This window comes from Erythrolamprus reginae, chromosome 1, assembly GCF_031021105.1.
Source record: "Erythrolamprus reginae isolate rEryReg1 chromosome 1, rEryReg1.hap1, whole genome shotgun sequence".
Taxonomy (NCBI): Eukaryota; Metazoa; Chordata; class Lepidosauria; order Squamata; family Dipsadidae; genus Erythrolamprus; species Erythrolamprus reginae.
In genome coordinates this window covers 191579355-191605868 of record NC_091950.1, presented here as the reverse complement: position 1 = coordinate 191605868, position 26514 = coordinate 191579355, and positions in this window count along the sequence as shown.

Genomic DNA, 26514 nt, shown 5'->3' with positions numbered 1-26514 from the left:
AAAAGTAGAAAGAGGGCATCAATGTTTAGAATCGAATCACTGCATATAATGCCTACTGAGTTGATACTTTCTGAAGAACACCATTGTGCAATGGTTAGAGTGCAGCACTGCAGGCTACTTCAGCTAACTGCTAGCTGTAATTCAGCAGTTCAAATCTCACCACCCGCTCAAGGTCGACTCAGCCTTCCATCCTTCTGAGGTGGGTAAAAACAGGACCCAGATTGTTGGGGGCAATATGCTGATTCTGGAAACAGCTTAGAGAGGGCTGTAAAAGCACTACGAAGCGGTATGTAAGTATAAATGCTATTGCTATTACTATTCTCTTCCCATGTTTATTGCCTTTCCAGATATTGACCATTAGCATAAAATGAGATCCAACCCTTGATGGTAGATCAAGATAGAACAATTCTGTGCTTTAACATTTTAGTGTCAATTAGATCATGTGTTAATGGTCACTGTATGATACCTGTCGATATGCAGAATACAAATCCATGACAGAGAAAGAGACAATAATTTTGTTAGTACACTAGACAGCAAGACTTATTTTGTTATCCATGCGGGAATTTAATTTTTTAATTCAAAAATTGTACTTTACTACCAATGTATCTCGTCTAATCTCTTGTTAACCTTCATTGCAAAACTGAGGCACAGTATAAATCCTATCCAATTCACTTCCCTTTCTGTTGCAGATTATTCTGGTAAATAGTTATGTTGTGGTGTGTGCATTCCATGCAGCTGCTGGGGCTGAAAACACCATATCTACTGTATTCCCAGAGACTTCAATCTTTATCATATTATCCATAAATATATGAAATATAGAGGAGAAGAGAAGCAGGAAAAGCAGAGAAGAGAAACAAACATGAACTCGTGACGGACCCTGACATGTTAGGATCAATAGTGGGTTCTAAAACTTGTTGCTACCGGTTTGCACAGAAGTGTCCTGGGTGGGTGGGCGGAGCATCCTGGGTGGATGGGCGGAGCATCCTGAGTGGGTGGGCGGAGCATCCTGCATAGGTGAGTGGAGCATTCTGGGTGGATGGGCGGAGCATCCTGGGTGGATGGGCGGAGCATCCTGCATAGGTGAGTGGAGCATTCTGGGCAGATGAATGGAGCAACCTTGGCAGGTGGGCGGAATGTTCTGGGCAGGTGGGTGGAGCATTGTGGGTGGGCAAAGCCTCCTGCTGCCACTACTACCAGTTCTAAGAATCGGGCCAATCTGGGCGCAACCCATGGCTGATTAGGATGAAAACTGAACACTGCAAGCTGAGTGAAACAGTTGAGACAAAGAAAGAATAATTTCCATACAAGTAAATCAATTGTTCCTCAGGCAACCGTAGTAATTCATTCTGAGCAGCCTGTTTCTTTTTGCTGCAAGCCATTAACTGCCAACCAAATACATCTACATATTGTGAATAAGTCATTTTGCTGGTGCCACAACAGTACAGTTAATTGAATAGCATATTTTAGTTAAGAGAAACAAAGTTTAATCGTTGAGAAAGATGGCATACAAATAAACATTTCACTTTATTTTTGTAGGATGTGCTTTTTGCAATTACAGAATTTGGTGGCTTTGGGAATCATCTGAAATCTATTCAGTTAAATTTCAGGAACATGTTGAACAATTTAATGATATGGGGGAAATAGAATACTTCCCTCTCTAACTGAGATTCCCACTCCCACTCCTCAATTTATTTTAAGCAGCTATAAATAGAAAAAAGTTTCTACCACCTTTAAACAAACCCCATTTGGATTGCATGCTACTTATTAAAAATAACATAATTTGAGCCAAATGAAATTATTTTTCAAGAAATATTAAATTCAAGCTGGATTACTACAACTGAGTCTACTGAAAATGCTCTTTATAAAATCTCTTGAAATCCATGCCTTCTTTGAAGGAAAGCAGTGAAAAATGATGAATCGATTCAGTCATATTCGTTTGGTCTGACAGTTTGAAAATCGGGAGAGAAATACAGGTAGTCCTTGACTTACAATAGTTTATTTAGTGTCCATTCAAAGTTACGAAGGCACTGAAAAAGGTGACTATTGACCTTTTCCACACTTATGACCATTGTAGCATTCTTACGGTCACGTGATTAAAATTCAGTTGACTCATATTTTTGAAGGGTGTCGTGTCCAAGGGTCATGTGATCACCTTTTGGGACTTGACAAGCAAAGCAGAGGTCGGATTCAGCAGATTCTGGAGAACAGGTAGCAGAAATTTTGAGTAGTTTGGAGAACCAGTAAATACCACCTCTGACTGGCCCCACCCCCATTTTTCTCTGCCTCCTGAGTCCCAGCTGAGGGAGAGGCAATGGGGATTTTGCAGTAACTTTCCTCTTGAGCGGGGACGGAATGGAGATTTTACAGTATCCTTCCCCTGCCACGCCCACCAAGCCATGCCCACAGAACCGATGGTAATAATTTTTGAAACCCACCACTGAAGCAAAGTAAATGGGTATGCCAGATTCTCTTAACATCCATGCTACTAACGGAACAACTGCAGTGACTCTGTGTCAAGCAAGGTTGTAGGATGGGGTAAAATTCTCACTTAGCAACAGAAATCTTTGACTCAGTTGTGGTCATCATGCAAAGACTATCTGTAACATAATCAGCTCTCCATCATGCCCCACTGAATTTTCTTTTTTTTATTTTATTTTATTTATTTGTGTTTTTTTCAAATATAACATAAAAAAGAAAAAAACATACACAAAAACATACACATACAACATTTGGGAAATGAAAGTTTCCCCACTTTTTAGGTGTTCGATCAGAGAATTTTACTTCTTTCTTTCACATAGTATTACTTTTTCAATTCTTTTATTCAATGTGTTGCTTTGCGTAAATTTTTATTTATTTCTTTGTTGCTCTTTTCTTTAACCAATCATAAAATTTTGCCCATATTTTATAATAATCTGAGTCTTCTTTTCCCTCTAATCTTTTAGATAACTGGTCCATCTCGGCACAGTCCAATATTTTTTTAATTACTATATTTTCTTCTGGTGGTTTGTCTATTTTCCATTGTTGGGCATATACTATCCTGGCAGCTGTTAGTATGTGTATAATTAAATATCTTACCTCTTTTTCTATTTTTTTTAATTAAAAATACCCAATAGATACAATTCTGGTTTTTTTTCAATTTCTTCTTTTACTATTTCTGAATTTTCAACTGTCTATAAGGTATAGGAAGCGTGGTAGTTGTTTATGTGTGTAAATGCAGGAAGTCCTCGACTTGCAATTCATTTAGTGACCATTCAAAATTGCAATGGCACTGAAAATAACGATTTATGAGCATTTTTCACACTTATGACTGGTGCAGCATCCCTATGGTCGTGTTATTTACATTCAGATCTTGACAACTGGCTCATTTTTATGACGGTCGTAGTGTCCCAGAGTCATGTGGTTTCTTTTTGAGACTTTCAGACAAGGGAAGTGAAATAAATGAGCCTCAGGCGCTCAAGGGTTAATCGGTCAAACTTCCCCATATAGTCGTCCCATGTAGTCTTCTCGGGATCAAATAGTTCAAGTGGTCTTGCTACAGATGAATTTTCCATCTTGGAAGGAAAAAGTGGGTAAGACCTCCTTCGTCACCAGTGAAATAAATGAGCCTCAGGCGTTCAGGGGTTAATCAGTTTATTTTCCAAGGTCTAAGAATAACATTGCTTTCAGCAATGTTCACGCCAGTAATCTGGCGTGAACTGCGAGCGGTGCTTGGGTTCGGTATTTATACTCTTTTTTCCCGCCTGAATGCAGGCTGACAGTTAAACAAAACTCCCGCACAAACAAAACCACCAATCAATTTCAAGCATTCAAATTTTAATTATTTACATTTAACCCATGCATATTCAACAGGAAGCTTAACAACTGTGTTACTAGTTTAAGAACTGCAGTGATTCACTTAAAACAAATGTGGTAAGGAAAGGTGTAAAATGGGGCAAAACTCACTTAGCAGCCTAAATTGTGGGCTCCATTGTGTTTGTAAGTTGAGGACTACCCAGAAAACAGTGGTTTTCAGAAGAGTTGGCATAGGTTTTGAATGAAAGTTGTTCCTCAACACCATACAGGTTTATTTTCTCTCTTTAATTTATTTTAAACAAAAGATGGGTTCCCATACTGAACTATTCCTGGCATAGGGTATAAAGTGTGTTTTTTCTATTAAATATATTATTTTCTAAGAAGAACATGTTTGGAAAGACATGTAAAGTGAAGAATTTGTGACCTTTCAGATCTTGCTAAACATAACTCTCTAGAGACTAGCCTTTGGCTGTTTTGGTTGGAGCTGGTGGAAGTAATAATGCTCAACGCTTTTGGAAGTCACCATCATTCCATGACTTAGATCCAACTAGGCCTCCTTCACTGCTCCATTACTCTTTTTGATACTGTAGCTATGATTTATTTATTTATAATTTTTATTAATTTATTTGTCAAAAACATGTACAAGAGAGCAGGTATTGGTATGAACATATACAAAAGCAAAGCAGGTGCAGGTAAATTTGGACAATAGGACAGTAAGACAGGGGTGATAGGCACAATGGTGTGCTTATACACGCCCCTTACAAACCTCTTAGGAATGGCTAAGAAGGCTTCCCAAATAATTCTGGATAGCGGGAATAGCTAAAGTCAACAACATGTAATACATTTCTTTCTAGTAGTCAGATTTCTAGTCAACGAAGCAGTGGATGTGATGTGCCGGTGCCTGGAGGCTGTTAGGGTCTGGATGGGTGTCAACAGACTCAAACTCAACCCTGATAAGATGGAGTGGCTGTGGGTTTTGCCTCCCAAGGAAAATTCCATCTGTCCATCCAATACCCTGGGGGGGGGGGGAACACTGACCCCCTCAGAGAGGGTCCGCAACTTAGGCATCCTCTTTGATCCACAGCTCGCATTAGAGAAACATCTTTCAGCTGTGGCGAGGGGGGGCCTTTGCCCAGGTTTGCCTGGTGCATCAGTTGTGCCCCTATTAGGACCAGGAGTCACTGCTCACAGTCACTCATGCCCTCATCATCTCGAGGCTCGACTACTGTAACGCTCTCTACATGGGGCTACTTTTGAAAAGTGTTCGGAAACTTCAGATCGTGCAGAATGCAGCTGCGAGAGCAATCATGGGCTTCCCCAAGTATGGCCATGTTACATCAACACTCTGCAGTCTGCATTGGTTGCTGATCAGTTTCCTGTCACAATTCAAAGTGTTGGTTATGACATATAAAGCCCTTCATGGCTTCGGACCAGAATATCTCCAGGACCGCCTTCTGCCGCACGAATCCCAGCGACCAGTTAGGTCCCACAGAGTTGGCCTTCTCCGCGTCCCATCGACTAAACCATGTAGTTTGTAGGGACCCAGGGGAAGAGCCTTCTCTGTGGTGGCCCCAACCCTCTGGGACCAGCTCCCCCCAGAGATTAGAATTGCCCCCACCCTCCTTGCCTTTCATAAGCTCCTTAAAACCCACCTCTGTCGTCAGGCATGGGGGAATTGAGATATTCCTTTCCCCCCAGGCCTATACAAGTTATGCATGGCATATTTGTGTGTATGTTTGGTTTTTAATAAGGGTTTCTTAGTTATTTTAATATTAGATTTGTCATATGCTGTTTTATTATTGTCGTTAGCCGCCCCGAGTCTATGGAGAGGGGCAGCATACAAATCTAATAAATGAATAAATGAATGAATGAATGAATGAATGAATGAATGAATGAATGAATAAATAAACAAATGAATTTCCCTCTAAGGAGGGATGCGCTTAAAGCACAGGAGAGGGGTGAGATGAATGAACTTGAAAAGTTCTTCTCCCCAACAAACTGTGTAAGCAAGCAAAATGTTAGTTTGGTATAGAAACTGTCTTTCATTTAAAACATTCTATATTTAAAGTCAAAATTTGGTTTAAATTTTTAAAAAGCAGGAGATCTGGGTGATTTTTGCCTTCTTTCCTCTCTCATCTAAGTAGCCATTATTGTATATTAATATCGGCATAATGTTGAGGCTGGAGTGTTTTTATCTTGTACTGTGCTAAAAAGAGTCGGAGATCAACACCCCTGCCTAATACCTTACATTTTCCTTTCTCCTTTCTTTTTTCCTTCCCCTTTCCCCTTTCTATTCCTCTTTGAACTTTATATACAGATGAAACAATAAAAGCCTAAGTCATATTAATATCAGCATAATGCTTAGAGATGGTTCTTCTTATGAAAAAGTCTTATTTTTAAAAAGTTGCCAAAGTGAGCGGGCATAAGAGTGATTGCTGTTAATTTTATTATGTTTACTGTTAACATTATGTAACCAAAAGTGCCATTTAAATTCAAGAGTCTTTGATGTTATTTTACTTCCACACACATCCCGGTATTCTTTTAAAAAAAATAGAAAAAGAAAAGTCAAATTTAGAAGAACTTTAGAGAGTGGAAAGGGTTAATGTGCCAATGGAATGCTTGTTTGTATCTCTGCACTGTTGCCACCGGGGTGCTGATGAGCACATATTTATCCATAAGCCACTAATTTACTGCCACTTTACCCATGGCGTTGGAGAACCTTGTTCCTTTCCAGGGTCTGATTGGAAGAAGCTGACCGGAATTTTAACAGAGGCATTAGACAACTGCTGAGAGATCCAGGTGGCAGCGAATGGTGTTGTTCTCATTCAGGATACCACAAAGCACATGCAAGATCCGGGACTGTGACTGAGGGTTGTTTCAATGTGATCTTTGCTAAAGTGAAAATGCATTTCCAACTTTTTCATGAATGCATTTTCTTTAATAGCCTCTTGTTAAAGTTTGGAGAAAAGCAGGGGATGACCTGTGAGTGATCATATCTAAGCCAGGCATCCATCATAGGTTTCCTTTGAAAAATGGATTCATTTTCATAATCTTTCAAGATTTCAAGACTCTGTCGGAAACCTGTTGGCTCTTCCTTACTGTGACCAACAGATACGTTGCTGTTGGTGTCAGAATCACAGGAAAGAAAGAGCTTTACGACCTCAATGGATAACTTTTTCACAGGGAATATTGTTACATTTCTTTTTAATGGTTTAGATTTCCCGAAGGTTCATGTGCCATGAGAAAGACAATGACATCAGTATCTCATAGACAAAAATGCCATTTGGTTTCCTCTTAATTTCCTCTTAAATTTTAGGACTACTTTGGTTTGCAGGTTATTGGTTTCTCCGAAGCTGTTTCTGTGCAAATATGAGAACTTTTAAAAGGCATAATTTTAAGACACATCTTTAATACAGTGATACCTTGTCTTACAAACTTAATTTGTTCCGGGATGAGGTTCTTAAGGTGAAATGTTTGTAAGACGAAACAATGTTTTCCATAGGAATCAATGGAAAAGTGATTAATGCGTGCAAGCCCAAAATTCACCCCTTTTGCCAGCCGAAGCGCCCAGTTTTGCGCTGCTGGGATTCCCGAGGCTCCCCTCCATGGAAAACCCCACCTCCGGACTTCCGTTGCCAGGAAAGCACCTGTTTTTGCGCTGCTGGGATTCCCCTGCAGCATCACAAAAACACAGAAGTCCGGAGGTGGGGTTTCCCATAGAGGGGAGCCTCAGGGGAATCCCAGCAGCACAAAAATGGGTGCTTCGCTGGCAACGGAAGTCTGGAGGCGGGGCATCCCAGAGGCGGCGGTGGGTTTGTAAGGTGAAAATAGTTTGTAAGAAGAGGCAAAAAAATCTTAAACCCCGGGTTTGTATCTCGAAAAGTTTGTATGACGAGGTGTTTGTAAGACGAGGTATCACTGTATTTACTATTTGCTCCATTATATATTGCATGAAACTTATATCTCTGTTTCTATATCTCTCTCCAAATCAGTTCACTATAAAACATTATCAAGAGAATTTATTCATAGGTTCCAATGATTGACCACACAAAAGTGATTAAGAATTTATAAACAATGGAAGAAAATCAAAATAACAAAGGATAAAAATTACAGAAATTAAAAGCTTAGAAAAATAAAACAGGTTTTGCTGGGTCTTGAAAGGATATTTATATAGGCACTAGGCAAAGAACAAGGATATATACTTTAAATTACTGTTCTTCCAACATGTGCATCTATGGGAGGGTGAAAAAACAAGGCACAAATTATATTGTCACGTAGCACAATATTTGCAAGTTAGTTTACACTATGATGAAGTGTGGGACAACATTGTGGCTTTTCCCAGACCCCTAAAAGACCCTTGTTTTGATTGTCTCCTTTTGCTTGCCTGCTTGTAGAAAATGCAGATTATCCATAAGTCTAACTTATAAGATACTCTATCTTAAAGATCAAGCATTTTAGGTGGGTGGAATATAACCTAAACCAGAGAGGAAACATACAAGTTTGCATTGAATAAAATAACCCATGGAAATATATATATTTTTTCCAGGTAATATTTTTGAGATCGTTGTACATCTATTAAAACCAATTTAAACTGATTTTCATCAGTTCTAGCAAATCATAATAGATATTCTCATTTGCTACCCTGCCCATGACACGTTTGAAAACCAATTTTGCAGAATGCTGTTACACAGAGAGAGAGAGAGAGAGAGAGAGAGAGAGAGAGAAAGAGAGAGAGAAAGAGAGAGAAAGAGAATCCAATCTAGGAGCCTCATCTGCATGGTCTCTGTTGTATCCTGAAATGGCTACCTTGTAACGCTGTAAATAGTTTGTTCCTCTTTTCCAGCGCTGTCTGAGCCCAAGCAGGAAGTCGCTCCTGATTGGCTCAGACGCGGCCGGCTCTCGCTTTGGCGGGAACCGCAAAAGTATAAAAGAAGCGGCTTCTCCCTGCAGAGCCAGTCGGTACTCGCTGAATCGTCACTTTACCTTGCTGAGCTGTCACTTATTCTCTGAGCTGAATAAAAGTACCGATTGCTCAAACCCTGTCTCTGGGTCTACTTCACTGGCGACGAACGAACGGAAGAACTTCGCGTGCAACATGGACAAAATCCAGATCGGCCAGGCTCCAGAACTTTTCGATGCCGAGAAAATGACTTGGGACGAGTACATGGCCACCTTCGAGATATTCCTCGAGGCGGCGGGAATGCAGGACGCCGGAGCCGATCGCAGACGGGCTATTTTTCTAAACTACTGCGGCGCAGAGATCCGTAGACTTGCCCAAACTCTCACCGAACCAGAACAAGCAAGAGCCACAGCGTGGGACGTCCTTCAACAGAAACTAGCGAGCCATTTTAAACCAACCAGACCAGCCGTGGTTTACCGGCATCAATTTCACATGATGGCTCAGAGAGAGACCGAGTCGATAAGCCAATTCACAACGCGGCTTCGAACGGTACTCGCTCAATGCAAGTTTCAAGATCCGGAAGCTCGCCTCACCGACGCCTTGATTTTCGGCATGAAGAACCACACAGTGAGAAGTAAACTCCTCACCGAAGATGAGCCGACTCTACAAACCGTAATCAAATTAGCGCAAACCGCGGAAGCAGCCGACGCAGCGGCAAGAGAATTAAAAGAGCACGGAAGGCGAGAAACCATTGCCAAAATCGACGCCGAGTCTCCCAGCGCCATGGGAACAGACGTCCGCGGCCAGCTAACTAGCAACGGGGACGACTGCCTCCTCCTGCAAGACCAACCGAGACACCCTAGAGCTACTCATCCAGCCCCCTGCGCGGGCTGCCGGGGAAATCACCAGCGCCATCGATGCCCGTTCCGCGACACCACTTGCCGCCGTTGCAACCGGAGAGGCCACATCGCCATCGCATGCAGGGCAACGGCACCAGAAGAAACTTTTGCCACACAACAATACCAGCGACCCCAAAACCACCCCCCCCAATCGCGAGAAAGGAGACCGTTCCGCAACTCGGGTCAAAGGAATTACCCCACCGCTAACCGAGACTACAATAGAGGTAACTCTCAATATTCCGTGAATAACACGGCAACCAAAAAGGGGGCTAAAATTGTTATCTCGTTGTTGCTAAATAACCAGCCTTGCTCAATGGAGCTAGATACGGGTTCGAGATATACCATCATGCCCTGGGAAAAATTTAAGCTATATATGCCTAATGTGTCTGAGGCTGACCTAATTCAAACCTCTTTGGTGATCAGAGACTTCCAAGGGGGGGTAATATCGGTCCTGGGAACTGCAAATGTACCTATTGTATTTAAGAATGTCAAATGTACCCTTCCCATGCTTATTGTGACGGGGGCCAAACACTCCCTGCTAGGGCTAGCATGGATGGAACCGTTGGGGATTGAAATTTCGGGTGTGTGTAATGTAAACTGTGATATTATGCCTAACTTTGTGAAAGAGTTCCCTGAAGTGTTCAGCCCCACCTTAGGATTGTATAAGGGAACCCCCATATCTTTCTCTATTGACCCCAAGGTCCCACCAGTTAGACTGAAACCTCGCAGGGTTCCCCTCCCGCTTCTCCCCAAGCTAGACTTACAGCTGGACAAACTCATTAGTCAAGGTATCTTGGTCCCTGTGGAACAGGGGCCATGGGAAACTCCCATAGTGACACCCCTGAAGCCAGATGGCTCCTTAAGAGTTTGCGCTGATTACAAATCAACCCTGAATAAGGCACTCCAACACCACCCCTACCCCATTCCGGTTGTGCAACAACTCTTACACTCCCTGGGGGAGGGGAAAAGGTTCGCAAAGATCGACCTGGCGCAGGCTTACCAGCAACTTCCGGTCGATGAACAAACAGCAAACGCTCAAACAATTGTAACGCACAGGGGGGCTTTCAAATGCACGAGGTTACAGTTTGGGGTGAGCATAGCCCCAGGGATATTCCAGAGCATCATGGAACGCCTATTGTCAGGGGTAAATGGGGCCATCCCATATTTTGATGACATCTTAATTGCAGGGGAAAACCAGGAACAAGTGAACAAAAGAATAAGGGAAGTACTTAAGAGGCTACAGGACAAAGGGTTACGAATCAAGCCTGATAAATGTGTCTGGGGAACTAACAGTATTGAATTCCTAGGATATAAAATAGATAAGGAAGGTATCCACCCCACAACTGAGAAGCTGAGAGCAATTAGAGAAGCCCCAGAGCCACGAGATAAGAGTGAGTTGCAAGCATTTTTGGGCCTCCTTAATTTTTATTCCGTTTTTTTAAAGCAGAAGGCAACAGTAGCAGAGCCTCTCCATCGTTTACTCCAGAAGGAAGCCCGCTGGACATGGGGGAAAATTGAACGTGAAGCCTTTGCTCAAATAAAAAATTTACTAACTTCTAAAAGTGTAGTAGTCCAATATAGTGCCTCACTACCCATTAGGCTCACGTGCGACGCTTCGCCGTACGGCATAGGAGGAGTCCTAGCTCACGTTCTACCTAATCAGACAGAGGCCCCAATAGCATTTTTTTCAAGAACCATGACCAGCACGGAGAGAAATTATAGCCAGTTAGACAAGGAGGCTCTGGCATTAGTGGCAGGGGTAAAGAAGTTTCACAATTACATTTTTGGAAGAAATTTTGAGCTAGTCACTGACCACAAACCCCTACTAGGCCTGCTAGCCCCCAACAAGCCCACTCCACCTTTTATGTCTCCAAGACTAATCAGATGGGCCCTTTTCCTCTCTGGGTATCAGTATGAGCTCACCCACAAGGGGGGGAAGGAAATCAATCATGCAGACGGCCTCAGCAGATGCCCCATAGCAGACTTGGTAGAAGACCCTGTTCCAACCACAGACGTGCTAATGATAGAACTCGAGGAAAACCCACTAACCACAGCAAAAGAGGTAGCTGCACACACGCAGCAAGACCAAATCCTGAAACAAGTAGTGAACTGTGTTCTAAAGGGATGGCAAAATGATATTGTTAAACCTGAATTGTGTGATTTTAAGAACAAAAGGCTTGAATTGTCATATGTAAAAGGTTGTTTGCTGTGGGGGGATAGAGTGATCATCCCCAAACGCCTAAGGGAAAAGGTACTCAGAATGTTACACGTGGGCCATCCTGGGATTGTCAGGATGAAGAGCCTAGCAAGGGGGCATTTATGGTGGCCAGGGCTTGATGCTGATATTGAAAGTTGGGTTTCAAAGTGTGACCCGTGCCAAGAGTCTAGGCCCAATCCCCCCAAAACAACTCCGGCTGAGTGGGAACAGCCTGCTGGCCCTTGGTCTAGGATCCACATTGATTTTGCTGGCCCAGTGGGGTCTCAGTATTTCCTAATAGTGGTTGATGCTTTCTCCAAATGGTTGGAAATAATAGCAATGAACAACATAACCACAAGTGCCACTATCAAGGTATTGAGCAGACTGTTTGCATCCCATGGTTGCCCTGATCTATTGGTGTCTGACAATGGACCACAACTAACAGCCAGGCAATTCGAATTATTCCTAGATGGCCTGGGGGTCAGACATGCCCTCATCTCGCCTTACTCGCCCTGGGCTAACGGGTTGGCAGAACGTTACGTAAGGGTGGCAAAAGAGGCATTGCACAGGTCAGGCCCTGGAGATGTGCAACAGAACTTGGACCAATTCTTATTAACCCAGCACATTACCCCTAACTCGCACACACATGTAAGCCCTGCAGAGTTATTGATGGGGAGAAAGTTGAGGTCACCACTAGACAGGTTAAACCCAAGGTTCTGTTTGAATAATAACCAAATGTGCATAAAACCAGAAAGAGAAATGTATTTGGGTCAAAATGTATATGTAAAATGCTTTGATGGAAATGTAAACTGGATGAAGGGAATTATTGTTAAGCAAAATGCACCCAAGACTTATATTGTTAAACTGGAGGATGGTCGTTTGTGGAAACGACACATAGACCACATTCGGAAACGAACTGAAAACCAATTACAACAACCCGCTGACTCGGACTCTCCCCCCTCAACAGACTTTTATACATTGCCCGAACTAAGAAACACGCAGAGAGACTTATCGGGCCAGGGGGAACCATCCAGCGACGCCGAGCCATCCTCGTCCTCCGAGGCCTTCGTTGGGCCCGCCAGGCCTAGTCCGCCGCACCGGGAGAACAGCGGCGAGCCATCCTCCACAGTCAGTGGTGAAGGAGAAAATGGACTGCGCAGGTCAGCGCGAGAATCTCGAAGGCCTCACCGATTGGACGACTTCGTCACGTGGCTTTCTTGATGGATGGGTCCAACTATGAGGGGAGGGGTGTTGTATCCTGAAATGGCTACCTTGTAACGCTGTAAATAGTTTGTTCCTCTTTTCCAGCGCTGTCTGAGCCCAAGCAGGAAGTCGCTCCTGATTGGCTCAGACGCGGCCGGCTCTCGCTTTGGCGGGAACCGCAAAAGTATAAAAGAAGCGGCTTCTCCCTGCAGAGCCAGTCGGTACTCGCTGAATCGTCACTTTACCTTGCTGAGCTGTCACTTATTCTCTGAGCTGAATAAAAGTACCGATTGCTCAAACCCTGTCTCTGGGTCTACTTCAGTCTCAGTGGGACTGTTTCCCAGAGAGTTATAACGGCTCTTCCGCTGGGACTAACAAGAAAAAGTAAATTAATTTTTCATCTTGTTTTGTTTTTGGGTTAATCAAGAAAAATGAACTTAATTACTCTGACAGGAAGTCATGCATGTAGTGGCTGACTGAGCTCAGCCTGAGGCCAGATGTTGGGCTGTCTGAGTTAGGATAAGTTCTTAATGAAGCTCCAACCTCAACGGAGAATGAAGATTGTGATAGCAATAAAAATATCTCAGAATAACAGTTCTGAGATATATTTTTTTTAAAGTTGATTCTTCTGCATGTTGCAGAGCCCTTTGTGACTTGGTGTGGGACTGTAGAAGGTCCCAGTTTCTAGTTGGAAGCCACTTCATGCCTTTTTAAAGAGAAAGCTCCTATAAGAGTTTCTACTTGAAACCTATGAAATCTCTTTCTGGTTTGATTTATAATAATGAGTTTGATTTCATTCTTCTGTTTGAGTAGCTGAGCCTGTTGTCTGTGTAGTACAGTAAACTGGCTACTATCAACAGCACGAAAAGAATGGGATCAGCTGTTAAAGACAAGAAATATAGAGCAATCAATGAATGAATCAATAAATCAATCAGAATATGCTGGAAGGGACCTTGGAGGTCTTCTAGTCCAACCCGCTGCTCAAGCAGAGGACACTATATCATTTCAGACAAGTGACTGTCCAGTCTCTTCTTAAAAACCTCCAGTGATGAAGCATTTACAACTTTTGGAGGCAAGCTGTTCCACTGGCTAATTGTCCTCACTGTTAGGAAGTTTCTCCTTTGTTCCAGGTTACTTCTCTACTTGGTTAGTTTCCATCCATTGTTTCTTGTCCTCTGGTACTTTGGTAAATAAATTGACCCCCTATTCTTTGTGCAACCTCTCAAATACTGGAACATTATTATCTTGTTACCCTAGCGCAGTGTTTATCATTTATTTTCTGTTACGCCCCCCCTCCCAGGAAGAAGTAAACATTTCACGCCTCCCCCGATTCTTCGGCGGGCCGGTTGTTTGCAATATTTGGCATATTTTCATTGAAAAAACTCAGGCGGCTTATCAGCATGATTGAGATGTAATGTGTTTAAGTGATGCCTTGATTTATTTGGCTTCATGCTGTCGGGTGCCAACATTTTTAGACACAGTAAACATACCAGTCTTTCCTCTTCTCTCACCATGAAACCAAGCGCTACATATGCTTTGTCATATTTCCTCCTCTTAGCTTTCGAGAGACTTACGTTTGTCTCATTATCTCTATCTCTCTCCTCATTTCTTTTCAACCCTGTTAAATATTTTTCCATAGTGTCTCTTACGGGTCTGTTATCTGCACTTCATTTCTCCTACTCTATGCTGTATGCTATTGTTCAGTGCAAAAAAACCTTGATACCCCACCCCACTTAGCCAAACTCAAATCCTGCAACCATTATTCATATATTTTAGTCTCCAGGCCTTTAATCATCTTAATTGCTCTTCTTTGCATTTTCTTAAAAGTCTCAGCATCTTTTTTGTAGTGTGGTGATCAAAACTGGTGCAGTGTTCCAGGCATGGCCTTACTCAGGCTTTATAAAGCAGTACTAATACTTTGTGTGATTTTTGATTCTATGCCTGTTTATATTGTTTTGTCTACCCCGGTTGACAGTGGCTTGTCTGTGAGAAACTTCCTGTTTCTATCTCCACTCTTGAACTTCCAGTCTCTCCCTGCAAATGGGCCAAAGATGTTCACAAGTCTTCAAGATGTTTGTTGCCTTCAGAAGACATAAGGTTGAGTTGTAACTTCCAAACCTTCAAATATTGGCTGTCCCTGTTTGCAGCCCAGCATGATTGGTGAACAGAGCCTAGATTTCATCTCTTGAATTCATGAATTGTGAGACTGTTTTTCTAGCTGCAATCTTTATCCATCCGTTTCAAAGGTATTACCTTTCTAAGGTAAATTGCAAAGTTGCTCTAAGTTCAAAATTATGAAAGTATTAAAAATCACAACTTGTATTTTTATAGCCCATGGTTCCAAAGAGGTTGATTGTAGGTCTACCAACTTTTAATTAATTTAATAGATAGATTAATTAGTGAAAGCTCTAATAGCAGGTTAGATTTTTCCCTCCATTAATTGATGGCGGGTCACTGAAGGGCAAACCGTTTGCAGATTGCACAGATGGGTAAGTTCCCACTATTCCACATTTACCATGACCTTTTCTTCATACAATTTAAATATAAAAATGGCAACAGTATAATTGAGGAGAAATGCCTTTCCCTCAACAGCCTTTAAGAGGCACATATTTGTTGACATGTTATGCGCTTATTATATTATTAATTTACTCATCAAGTAACATAATAAAATCTATAGATAATCAGCATGAATGAAACATGAGTCGGTACACATGTAGTTAAAGGGAAATCCCATTACATTAAAAATCAGTTCTAATAAATGTGTGATAAGATTTATATCCAAATATATTACATTTTATTCTTTAGATGGTTTCCATCTTCCCTTAAAGCAGTGGTTCCCAACCTTTCTAATGTCGCGACCCCTTAATATAGTTCCTCATGCTGTGGTGACCCCCAACCATAAGTCTAGCACCAATTCTCCCAACAGAGCTTTAAGCTGATTGGCAGGAAGGTCAGAGGGACACCCCCACTGTAAACGCCTGATTGGTTGGATTGTAAAAATATGTTCCCAGGCACCAGAATAGAAACTTTAGTTCCTAACACCAGAGGGAATTTGTTTTAGGCAACCCCTGTGAAATGGTCGTTCGACCCCCAAAGGGGTCCTGACCCCCAGGTTGAGAACCACTGCCTTAAAGCATAAATAGAATCTACTATGGACCTAGAATCAGTGTCTCCATAGATGCCTTTTTAAAGTAGCTTTTATGGGGTTTTAGTTTCTGAATATGTTTTTAGTTTTAGATATTGTTCGACTTCTTTTTTATTGCGTTGTATCTATTTATATTGCATTTTTATTATTGTTGTAAGCCGCCCTGAGTCCTTCAGGATTGGTCGGCATAGAAGTCGAATAAATAAATAAATAATTGTCAGTCAAGTGGAAACCTCCAAACCTCCTCAAACCTCCAAATAAAATAAAAGCCCACAGACCAAAGAATAAGGTCTTCAAACAGAGTTAGTTAAAGAATAAACACTATACACATATCTAGGTGCACATGTACATGCACATACCTAGCAGCATGTAGATATTTCCATAACCTAGACTTCTCCCTTTATAAAATCTGTTGCTATACCCCATTCATCTGCAGCCTGCTCCTAAATGAAAACTGTTTTGTTTTTAGGAATACATATTTTTTCTTTCCTCACAGCTGCCTGGAACTCATTTTTTTATATCAGGCTTGAACTGGAAGCCCAACCTATTCTTCTGACACATGTAAGTTACTACTGGTTACTAAGCCAAACATTAATGCACATAGATGTGTACATTCATGCATGCACCCTTGGTTTTATTAGGCATCACTAAGGACAAATTCAACAAAGGAATCGTATACTTACTATTACACATATTAATAGTAGCAATGCTCAAAAATGGAAAGATAAGGAGATACCTTCAGAAGAAGTAATAATTAAGATATCATCCTGTGCCGAAATGTATAGGTTAACATTAGAGCTCAAGGAGAAGAACGAAACAGATTATTATAAAATCTGGAATGAATTATATAAACGGTTAGAATGAAGAAGGAGTGCTGGAATAAGTGATAAGTTGAAAAATAAGTAAATTATGTGCTAGTATATTGTGAAAGACAGGACTGGAAGGAATATGTTTAGTTACAATGTATAAAATTGTATATAGTGTTTATCATGTTATTTGGGAAAATTCATTGTAAGATTAATTTTGAATGGAATTGTTTATTCATTGTAAAATTAATTCCGAATGGAATTACAGTGATACCTCATCTTACAAACCCCTCGTCATACAAACATTTCGAGATACAAACCTGGGGTTTAAGATTTTTTTGCCTCTTCTTACAAACTATTTTCACCTTACAAACCCACCGCCGCCGTTGGGATGCCCCACCTCCGGACTTCTGTTGCCAGCGAAGCACCCATTTTTGCGCTTCTGGGATTCCTCTGAGGCTCCCCTCCATGGGAAACCCCACCTCCAGACTTCCATGTTTTTGTGTTGCTGCAGGGGGATCCCAGCAGGGGAATCCAGCAGCACACAAATGGGTGCTTCGCTGGCAACGGAAGTCCGGAGGTGGGGTTTCTCAGTGAGGGGAGCCTCAGTGAAATTGCAGCATCGCAAAAACACAGAGGTCCAGAGGTGGGGATTCGAGGACTTCAGTGTTTTTGCAATGCTGCGATTTCACTGATGCTCCCTTCGCTGGGAAACCCCACCGCCAGACTTCCGTTGCCAGCGAAGCACTCGTTTTTGCAATGCTGGGATTCCGCTGCTGGGATTTCCCTGCAGCATCGCAAAAACACAGAAGTCCAGAGGTGGGGTTTCTCATGGCCTCAAGGGAATCCCAGCAGTGCAAAAATGGGCGCTTCGGCTGGCAAAAAGGGTGAATTTTGGGCTTGCACGCATTAATCACTTTTCCATTAATTCCTATGGGAAACATTGTTTCGTCTTACAAACTTTTCACCTTAAGAACCTCATCCCGGAACCAATTAAGTTTGTAAGACAAGGTATCACTGTATTTAAACCAGAGAAGTTTCACCATGTCCAAAGTTTTTAACTGTACTATTAATAAAAAAACTTTTTTAAAAAAAATAGCCATTACATTTTTTCTTTCCTTTTGGCTCTTACCTTTCACAGATTTTGTGAACTTAAAACAACACTATTATCACTGTGCATGATCAAAACCTATTTTCATAGCAGAGTTGGTAATGTTTTCACAATGATCAAAAACTCCTCAAGTTTAGCTACAGAAAAAAAGACCATTTTAAATCAGGATTGTTTTGCTTCTTCCTTGGCATATTTATGCAATGTTAAAAATGCAAAACAAATCTAAATAGCAAAAAACCTATGCAAATAAGCAATTATTCCCTTCCAGGTTTTGTGAGTAGTTGCCATCCACGTACAGGTTAATTTGCTGATCATCTCCAAGAGTAGTTTACTACTGCTTGAGCTGGGTTTTTTCATTTCATCTGATTTTTCTCTGAATGTCAGAGAATGCAACAAACAAACACTTTCCTACAAAATAACATCAACAATCAATTGGAAAGGTCTTCTGAATGATAGTCCATTTTCCTAAAGTAGAACAGATTTGCATATTATCTGATTTGGGGCACATACATATAAAACGTGAGAAAATAGGCAAATGTTTAGAACATAACAACATAAATAGAGCCGTGCTGAATCAGGCCAAATCCCATCGAGTCCAGCATTCTGTGTCACACAGTGGCCCATCAATTGTACATGGGGATCTTGAGCAGAAAGAGAAGGCAAAACCCTCCCTTTCCCTTGACCCCCAACAAATGGTACCCAAGGGAATCCTGCCTGCCTCAAGCAACATAGAGGCGGCACTCGGACATCCTTTTCAATAACCACCCATACACTTGACATCCATTAATCTGTCTAATCCTGCCTTGAAGCTATCCAGGCTGACAGCTGTCTGTCATGACCTCTTCTGGAAGTGAATTCCATAAACCAATGACCCTCTGGATGAAGAAATACTTACCTTTACTTGTCCTCACCTTCTTACCTATGCGCTTTAGGGAGTGCTCCCTCATCCTAGTATTGTGTGATAGAGAAAATAATTTTTCTCTATCCACCTTTTCTATCCCATGCAAGATTTTATACACTTCGATCAAGTCACCATCTTTCAAGGTTGAAGAGACCAAGACATTGCAACCTGGTTTCATAAGGGAGGTGCTCCATTTCCTTGATCATTCTTATTGCCCTTTTTTGCACCTTTTCCAGTTCCGTTATATCCTTCTTGAGGTACAGTGACCAGAACTGTACATGGTACTCCAAATGTGATCTCACTATCGATTTGTACAGAGGCAATACAACACTTACCAACCTATTTTCAATTCTCTTCCTAATCATGCCAAGCATTCAATTTGCTTCTTCTTTTTTTTTACTGCTGCTGCACACTGGGTTGATATCTTCATTGAGCTGTCTGCCAAAACTCCAAGATCCATTTCTTGGGTTGTCTCAGAAAGCTTGGTCCCCATCAGTTGGTAGGTATAATTGGAGTTCTTTGCATAACTTTGCACTTGTTTAGGTTAAAATGCATTTGCCACTTTGTTGCCCACTCACTCAATTTCGAGAGATCTTTCTGGAGCTCCCAACAATCAGCTTCACTTTTCATTGCCTGGAACAATGTTGTGTCACCAGCAAACTTTGCTACCTCGTTATTTACGTCTACATCCAGATCATTAATGAATAAATTAAAAAGTAAAGGTCCCAAAACTGAACTTTGGGGTACAGCACCTCTCACTTCTTTCCATCCAGAGAATTGTCCATTTATTGCCACCCTTTGCTTCCCACAATTTAGCCAGTTGCCAATCCAGGACAAGACCTGTCCTCTAATTCCGTGGCTTAAGAGCTTTTTGAGGAGCCTTTGGTGAGGGACTTTGTCAAAAGCCTTTTAAAAGTCAAGATATACAATATCAACTGGGTCCCCTTTATCTATGTGTTTATTTATACTCTGAAAGAATTCTAACAAGTCAGTAAGACATGATTTGCCTTTGCAGAAACCATATTGATTTTCTTTCAGCAATGCCTGTTCTTCTATGTGCCCAGTAATTTTATCTTTAATAATGGTTTCCATCACTTTGCCTAGAACTGAGTTTAAACTGACTGGTTTGTAAAACTAGTACTCGAAGAGGCCACTGAGAACTTCTCTCAGGCTTTTTGAGATGGATGCAAATTGTTTTCTTCTGGGGCTTCCATTCATTTTATTTATACCTAAACAGAAGATGTTCACAGTGGAACTGACTTTGTTGGACTTATGCTTGATTCTAATGCATTATAACTCATGGATAGCTAGTTCTTTGGAATTTAATTTTTAGTATTAAGAACTGGAGTAAACAAGATAATTCAAATATAAATGCGAGCTGAGGTAATGCCCATCTGGGCTGCCCATCTGGGACCCAGTGGTTTTAAAAATTAAATCCTAATCAAAAATAAATTGAACGGGGTATATAGATTTAACTTTTTTTTAAAAAAAAATTAAGTTTTATCTAGTACTTCATGACCAAAACCTGGTCCAGTGCCATCAAAATAATTGCTAAGAAAAGAGATGCCTGCTAAACATTAATAAAATTCTCCAATGCTCTACAAAAGCCTTATTTTTTTGAGTAAGAGGAAAGATGGTAGAAAAAGAACATTGCAAACACTGCAATAGCCTCATTTTTCATCATGGCTGCAAGCTGGACATTGCTGACTCCATTCAAACAAAAATTCACATAGTGTTAAAAGTGTGGCAAATATATTTGTAAAAGAAACTTTGGAGAAAATGAATGAAGAAGGGCTACACCTGAAGGACAGATTTTTTTAAAGTCAAGATAGAACTTGGGTGATTGAATCCTACCCCTTGTTGTATGCAAATCGGCACCATCTTCAATATATCAAAATCTTTTTTGACTCATCCATGCAAAGCCTTAATTTTTTAAAACCATTTTATAATGCACAATCACAGCTTTTGGTCAATGGACTAGACAAAAAACTCTATGACAAAAAGTTCTGGTGACCGATGCTAGGTCCTTTTACTCCAGCCTCATACACTTATGTTGGAATCTTTTATTTTCACCTGATTTTACATTTTGCTCATTATTGTGGATTTTAACTAAGCAGATCTTGGTTTAAGTAAGCATGTTCTGTTTTGGATATGTGTTGCAAGCCAACAATGGACACTGATGTTTTCTTTGTTTGCTTGTTCCAATGGGCCATTCAGTACTGCAGGGGGGAGGGACCTGACCTGTGATGTCATCAAAGTACGCAGGACTATTTCTGTTCAAGGGTGACTAAAGGAGACAAAAGCATTTCAACCAGGCTTAAGACACCGATTTTGCCCTTGAAGCTATTCAGTAGTCCTCCGATCCCCCTTAAAAAAACAGGACAAAAAAGTTTGCTATTTTTTTTAAAGTAAATATGTCTCAGCTCTCTTATTCAGAAGGGAGGGATATTAAAGACACTGCAATTTATTTGTTTAATGTAAATTAAACTGCTTTTCAGAATGCAGTTCCTATATGCGCAGTTCTTTTGCAGCAACCTGAATTGGAAATAATCAGTTCAAGGCACAAATTTTTCTGAACACTTATAAGCTTTTGGATGTATTTATTTGGTTGTTTATTAGAATTAAAAAATAAGATAACAATGCAAAGATACCAGTGAGTGTTTTACTTCCAAATGGGAATCCTTTACATAAGCAAATCAAGGCAGTTAGTGTTCCAAATTCCCATTCTCGTGCTCTTTAAATGTAGATGGACAATTTATTTTTTGAAGGGGCTCCAGTCTGCATCCACTGATGGTCTTGAAAAGTGTTAGCTTTCTTATCAATGTGAGAATGTGAGCAGTCTCACATTGCCCACTTGTGTGGCTGTAAGTTCAAAAACATTTGCACTTGGGTGGGAATACACTCAAAGTGTATAGATTGCCGTAAATCTCCTACTATGATATCTTTTTCCACACACACACACAAAATCATGAGACCAGCAGGCAGCTTCACACTTCTCAAAGAAAACTGAATGTGATTACAAACTAGTGAAATAACTGTAGTTGCCACTAAGTTGTGCAAGCGGATAATTTCCTCTTCAGATAATTGGTGTTTAATCTTTCATCTTCCCTTTCATGAGCTTTATGTGCTGGCAATATTGTTCTCTTTGCATATTTTAGTACTCATCTAAACATCCTTTTCTTCTACAGAGTGAAGTTGGCAGGAAGAACTATTACTTTAAAGTTGGCATGAAGAACTGTCACTAGTGTTTCTTCACACAGATGCTCAGATCTCTGATGAGCGTATTCTCATATTAATTAACAACATGCTGGCATCAGGTAAGCAAAATTCACAAATAACACGAGCCCCTCCCCCCTCCCAAGACACCAAAAGATGGCTCTTTTTTGTACTTTAATGAAATAACGTATTTTAAAGAAATCACCACTTTGTGGACTTTGTAAAAAAAATACCTTTTGATAAATATATTCATGATCAAAATAGTTCAGAAAATAGAAGATCCTGAAAAGAGCAAAAGGCCACCAGATTTTGAATAGACTTCATCAGTGAGGGGAAAAGGTCAGCTGTTGAGACGAGTTATAGGAGCTATTAAATCACCTTTGTGACACCAATAGAACAAGCTGTATAACGTAATCAGCTGCAATCAAGAAAAAAATTCTATTTATTATCAAATGCTTCCAGTATTTTAATATTTGATATTGTTATATTAAAATGGCCTTGTGTAATTCCACATGCATTTCCCCAGTGGAAACTGACAATATAAATTATTTATGATGCATTTTTTATGTCTAAAATGGCAGAGGATATGATTCTTCAGCCTCAACCAGAACAGGATAATTCCTGGACTTTAAAGGAGTTCATGCTTTGTACTGTAAAACAGGTTTTCCAAAATGTGTATGTTATGTTCTTGTGTCCTGGGATATATTGTCAAAGTTTCATAGCTGGTAGACAATTAGATTCTCCCTCTGCTCTACGTTCCCAAATAGATGCAAGGTTAGATAAGTAGATTTCTTAACAGAGAATCAGAAAACCATACATGAATGACATAGCTTCCAGCAGTCAGACTTCTTTTGCTTGGACTCATCATCCTCTGAAAGACAAACTCAAACCTCTGTTCTTAACCATGATGACTCATAGTTAGAAAGAGTGCAGAAATGAACAACAAAGATGGTTAGGGCATGGAGATGAAAACATATAGCAGTAGCATTTAGATTTAAGTACCACTTTACAGTGCTTTGCAGCCCTCTCTAAGCAGTTTTACAGAGTCAGCACCCCAACAATCTGGGTCCTCATTTTACCCACCTCAGAAGGATGGAAGGCTGAGTCAACCTTGAGCCTGGTGGGATTTGAACTGCCAAACTGCAGTCAGTCAGCAGTCAGCAGTAGTGATGGGCGAACCGAACCAGCACAATTCGGGTCCGTATTGAATATTGCGGTGTTCGGTATGCCGAACACGAAGCCGAAATTTTTTCAAACTTCGGGCCAAGTTCGTGTTCGTGTTCGGCGTTCAGAGCTTTGACGTCACCGGCAGGTTGCTAAGGATGCCAAGGTGATCACCTTGGCGTACTTAGCAACCTGCCGGTGACATCAAAGCTCCGTCCCCGAATCTCTTCGTGGGAGGGATTCCCCATTCAGATTCGAGTTCGGGTTCGGTTCGGGTTTGGCCGAATTTTGCGTAAAGTTCGGCTGAACTTGCCGAACCCGAACACCATTGGGTTCGCCCATCACTAGTCAACAGAAGTAGCCTGCGGTACTGCACTCTGACCACTGTGCCTCCATACAAAGAACGGTTGTGTGAATTTATTTATTTATTTATTATTTCGACTTCTATGCTGCCCAATCCTATTGGGACTCAGGGCGGCTACCTGAGTCCCAATCGGGTAGTCTACCTTAATGAAAAGCAAGAATAAGGGTGACATGATAGCAGTGTTCCAATATTTGACAGGCTGCCACAAAAAAGAGGGGGGTCAGGCTATTTTCAAAAGCACCAGAAGATATGACAAAAAAAAACAATGGATGGATACCAATCAAGGAGAGAAACAACCTAAAACTAAGGAGAAATTTCCTGACAGTAAGAACAATTAACTTGTAAAAGAACTTTCCTTCAGAATTTGTGGGTGTCCCATCACTGGAATCTTTTAAGAAATGAGTCTGGAATGGTATAGGTAGGGTCTCCTGTTTGAGCAGGGAGTTGGATTAGAAGACTTCCAAGGTCCCTTTTAACAATGTTATTCCGTTATTCTGACTCCAACATGATAAAATATACATTGCAATAGCACAGCACAAAGCTTGCATCCAAGGGTGGGCAACAGGTAGGATGGGGTGGAACGCAATTCACCGGCGGAAATGAAGTGGCATGCACAGCTCCAGCTGATTGGCGGCTGTCACTTCCTGCATTACTGGTCTCAGCTTGGCTCTCCTTTTTCCCCCTCCTGCTGCTGCTGCGTCTGTACTCCTTGCTTTTTTCCTCTTTTCTCCTTCCTGAGGAGCTTCCCTCTCTCCTGCCCAGCTCCCCTCCAGCCTCACGTGGCCACCTCCCAAGGCCAGGAGAGCCAAGCCACACCAAAGTTTTCCGGGCTGCGGTCTTTTTCCCCTCGCGAAGCTGTCACTCTACCCACACCTGAGATGAAAAGGCATTGTGCGGCAATAACAGTTCACTTGAACGATGATGATAGTTCAAGCCACTCCCACCTGGGCACATGGCCGGCAAGCCACTCCTACCCAGTCACATGACCATCAGGCCACACCCACAAAATAATCCACACCCATAGTGTGGCAGTAAAATTTTTGGCTGCCCATTACTGTTTGCATCACTCTGTTACCCACAGGTATGTTAATCAGTAGAGTTGCATCATGAAATCAGAGTACATGTTCCATCTCTTACCCCTCCATTGACAATGATACTTATAAAAGATTTCCTGCTTAATTTCACCCAGGAAACCTGGCCTCTATTTACATTAATCCCCAGGTTTAAATCCTGAGCTTCCTTTTCCTCCTTCTTTTTCAAGTCAACAGCTGTGGTTTGTGCCATCTGTCCTTTATTTATAGAAGCTTCCACTGGCATGAGAATCAGAGATTCCTGCCTCAGCAGAGTTATCTATTGACTCTAGTTAAACTATCTAATTCCACACATGCACATGGACACACATTACCTATATATTGCAAATCATAGCATCTTAAAGATCAACCTCTGCTGAGCCAGGTTGAGTGGTTCTCAACCTTTCTAATGCCGCAACCCCTTAATATAGTTCCTCATGTTATGGTGACTCCCAACCATAAGTCTAGCGCCAATTGTCCCAACAGAGCTTTAAGCTGATTGGCAGGAAGGTCAGAGGGACACCCCCACTGTAAACACCTGATTGGTCGGATTGTAAAAATACGTTCCAAGGGGCCAGAATAGAAGCTTTAGTTCCTAACACCATGGAAAATTTGTCTTTTCCCATGGTTTAGGTGACCCCTGTGAAACAGTCATTCGACCCTCAAAGGGGTCCCGATTCCCAAGTTGAGAACCATTGAATAAGGCACCAGGCTTAGAAGCAAGGAGACTGTGTGTTCTACTCCTACTATAGGCATGAAAGCTGAATGGGTTACTTTGGAATAGTGACTCTCTCACAGTTTATCATGGTGGAGGGAAAGAAGGAGCAAAGTATTACATATGTTTGTTGAATTGTTTATAAAAATAATAAAGGCAGTGTAAAGGCAGTTGGCTAAACAAGACATTTGACATGATATCTCAAGATTCCAGTGTATTCAGCAAAGTTCATTTGCGAAATGGAACCATCACCGGTAGCAATCACTTACACATAATTTAAGTATTAGTATTTGTAAGACTGATAAACTCAAGACTTTCATAGTCATTTCTTCTCAATTCTAAATAATTTCTTCTTAGTTCTAAAATATATTTTTTTTCACGCCACTTTTTTAAAAAAACGGTGCTGGTCGATTATGATTTAGAAGTAGGGTCTGGGTTGACTCATCATTGTGGTCGGAAGTCATATCCTCTACAGTAGCTCTTATGCATCCCTCAATCCTCCACTTGTTCCTAACCTTCTCTGAAAGGTCAAAAGATACTTTGCACAGATATGGGAAGGATCTGAGGACTGGCATTCCATTTAGCAAATGAACTTTGCTGAATACACTGGAATCTTGAGATATCATGTAAAATTTCTTGTTTGGCCAACTGCCTTTATACTGCCTTTATTGAAGTAGACCCACAGACAGGGTTCAAACAAATCGGTACTTTTATTCAGCTCAGAGAACAAGTAACAGCTCAGCAAGGCAAGTGACAATTCAGCTAGTACCGACTGACTCTGCTTGGAGAAACCGCTTCTTTTATACATTTGCGGCTCCCGCCAAAGCAAGAGCCAGCCGCGTCTGAGCCAATCAGGAGCGACTTCCTGCTTTAGCTCAGACAGCGCTGGAAGACGGAACAAACTATCTACAGGAAATACAAGGTAGCCATTTCAAGATACAACATCAACAAACATATCCAATATTAATATTGGATGTAGCTCTTAGGTTTGATTCGCATTGAGTTTGTGTGCAGTCTTTCTTGCTGTTATC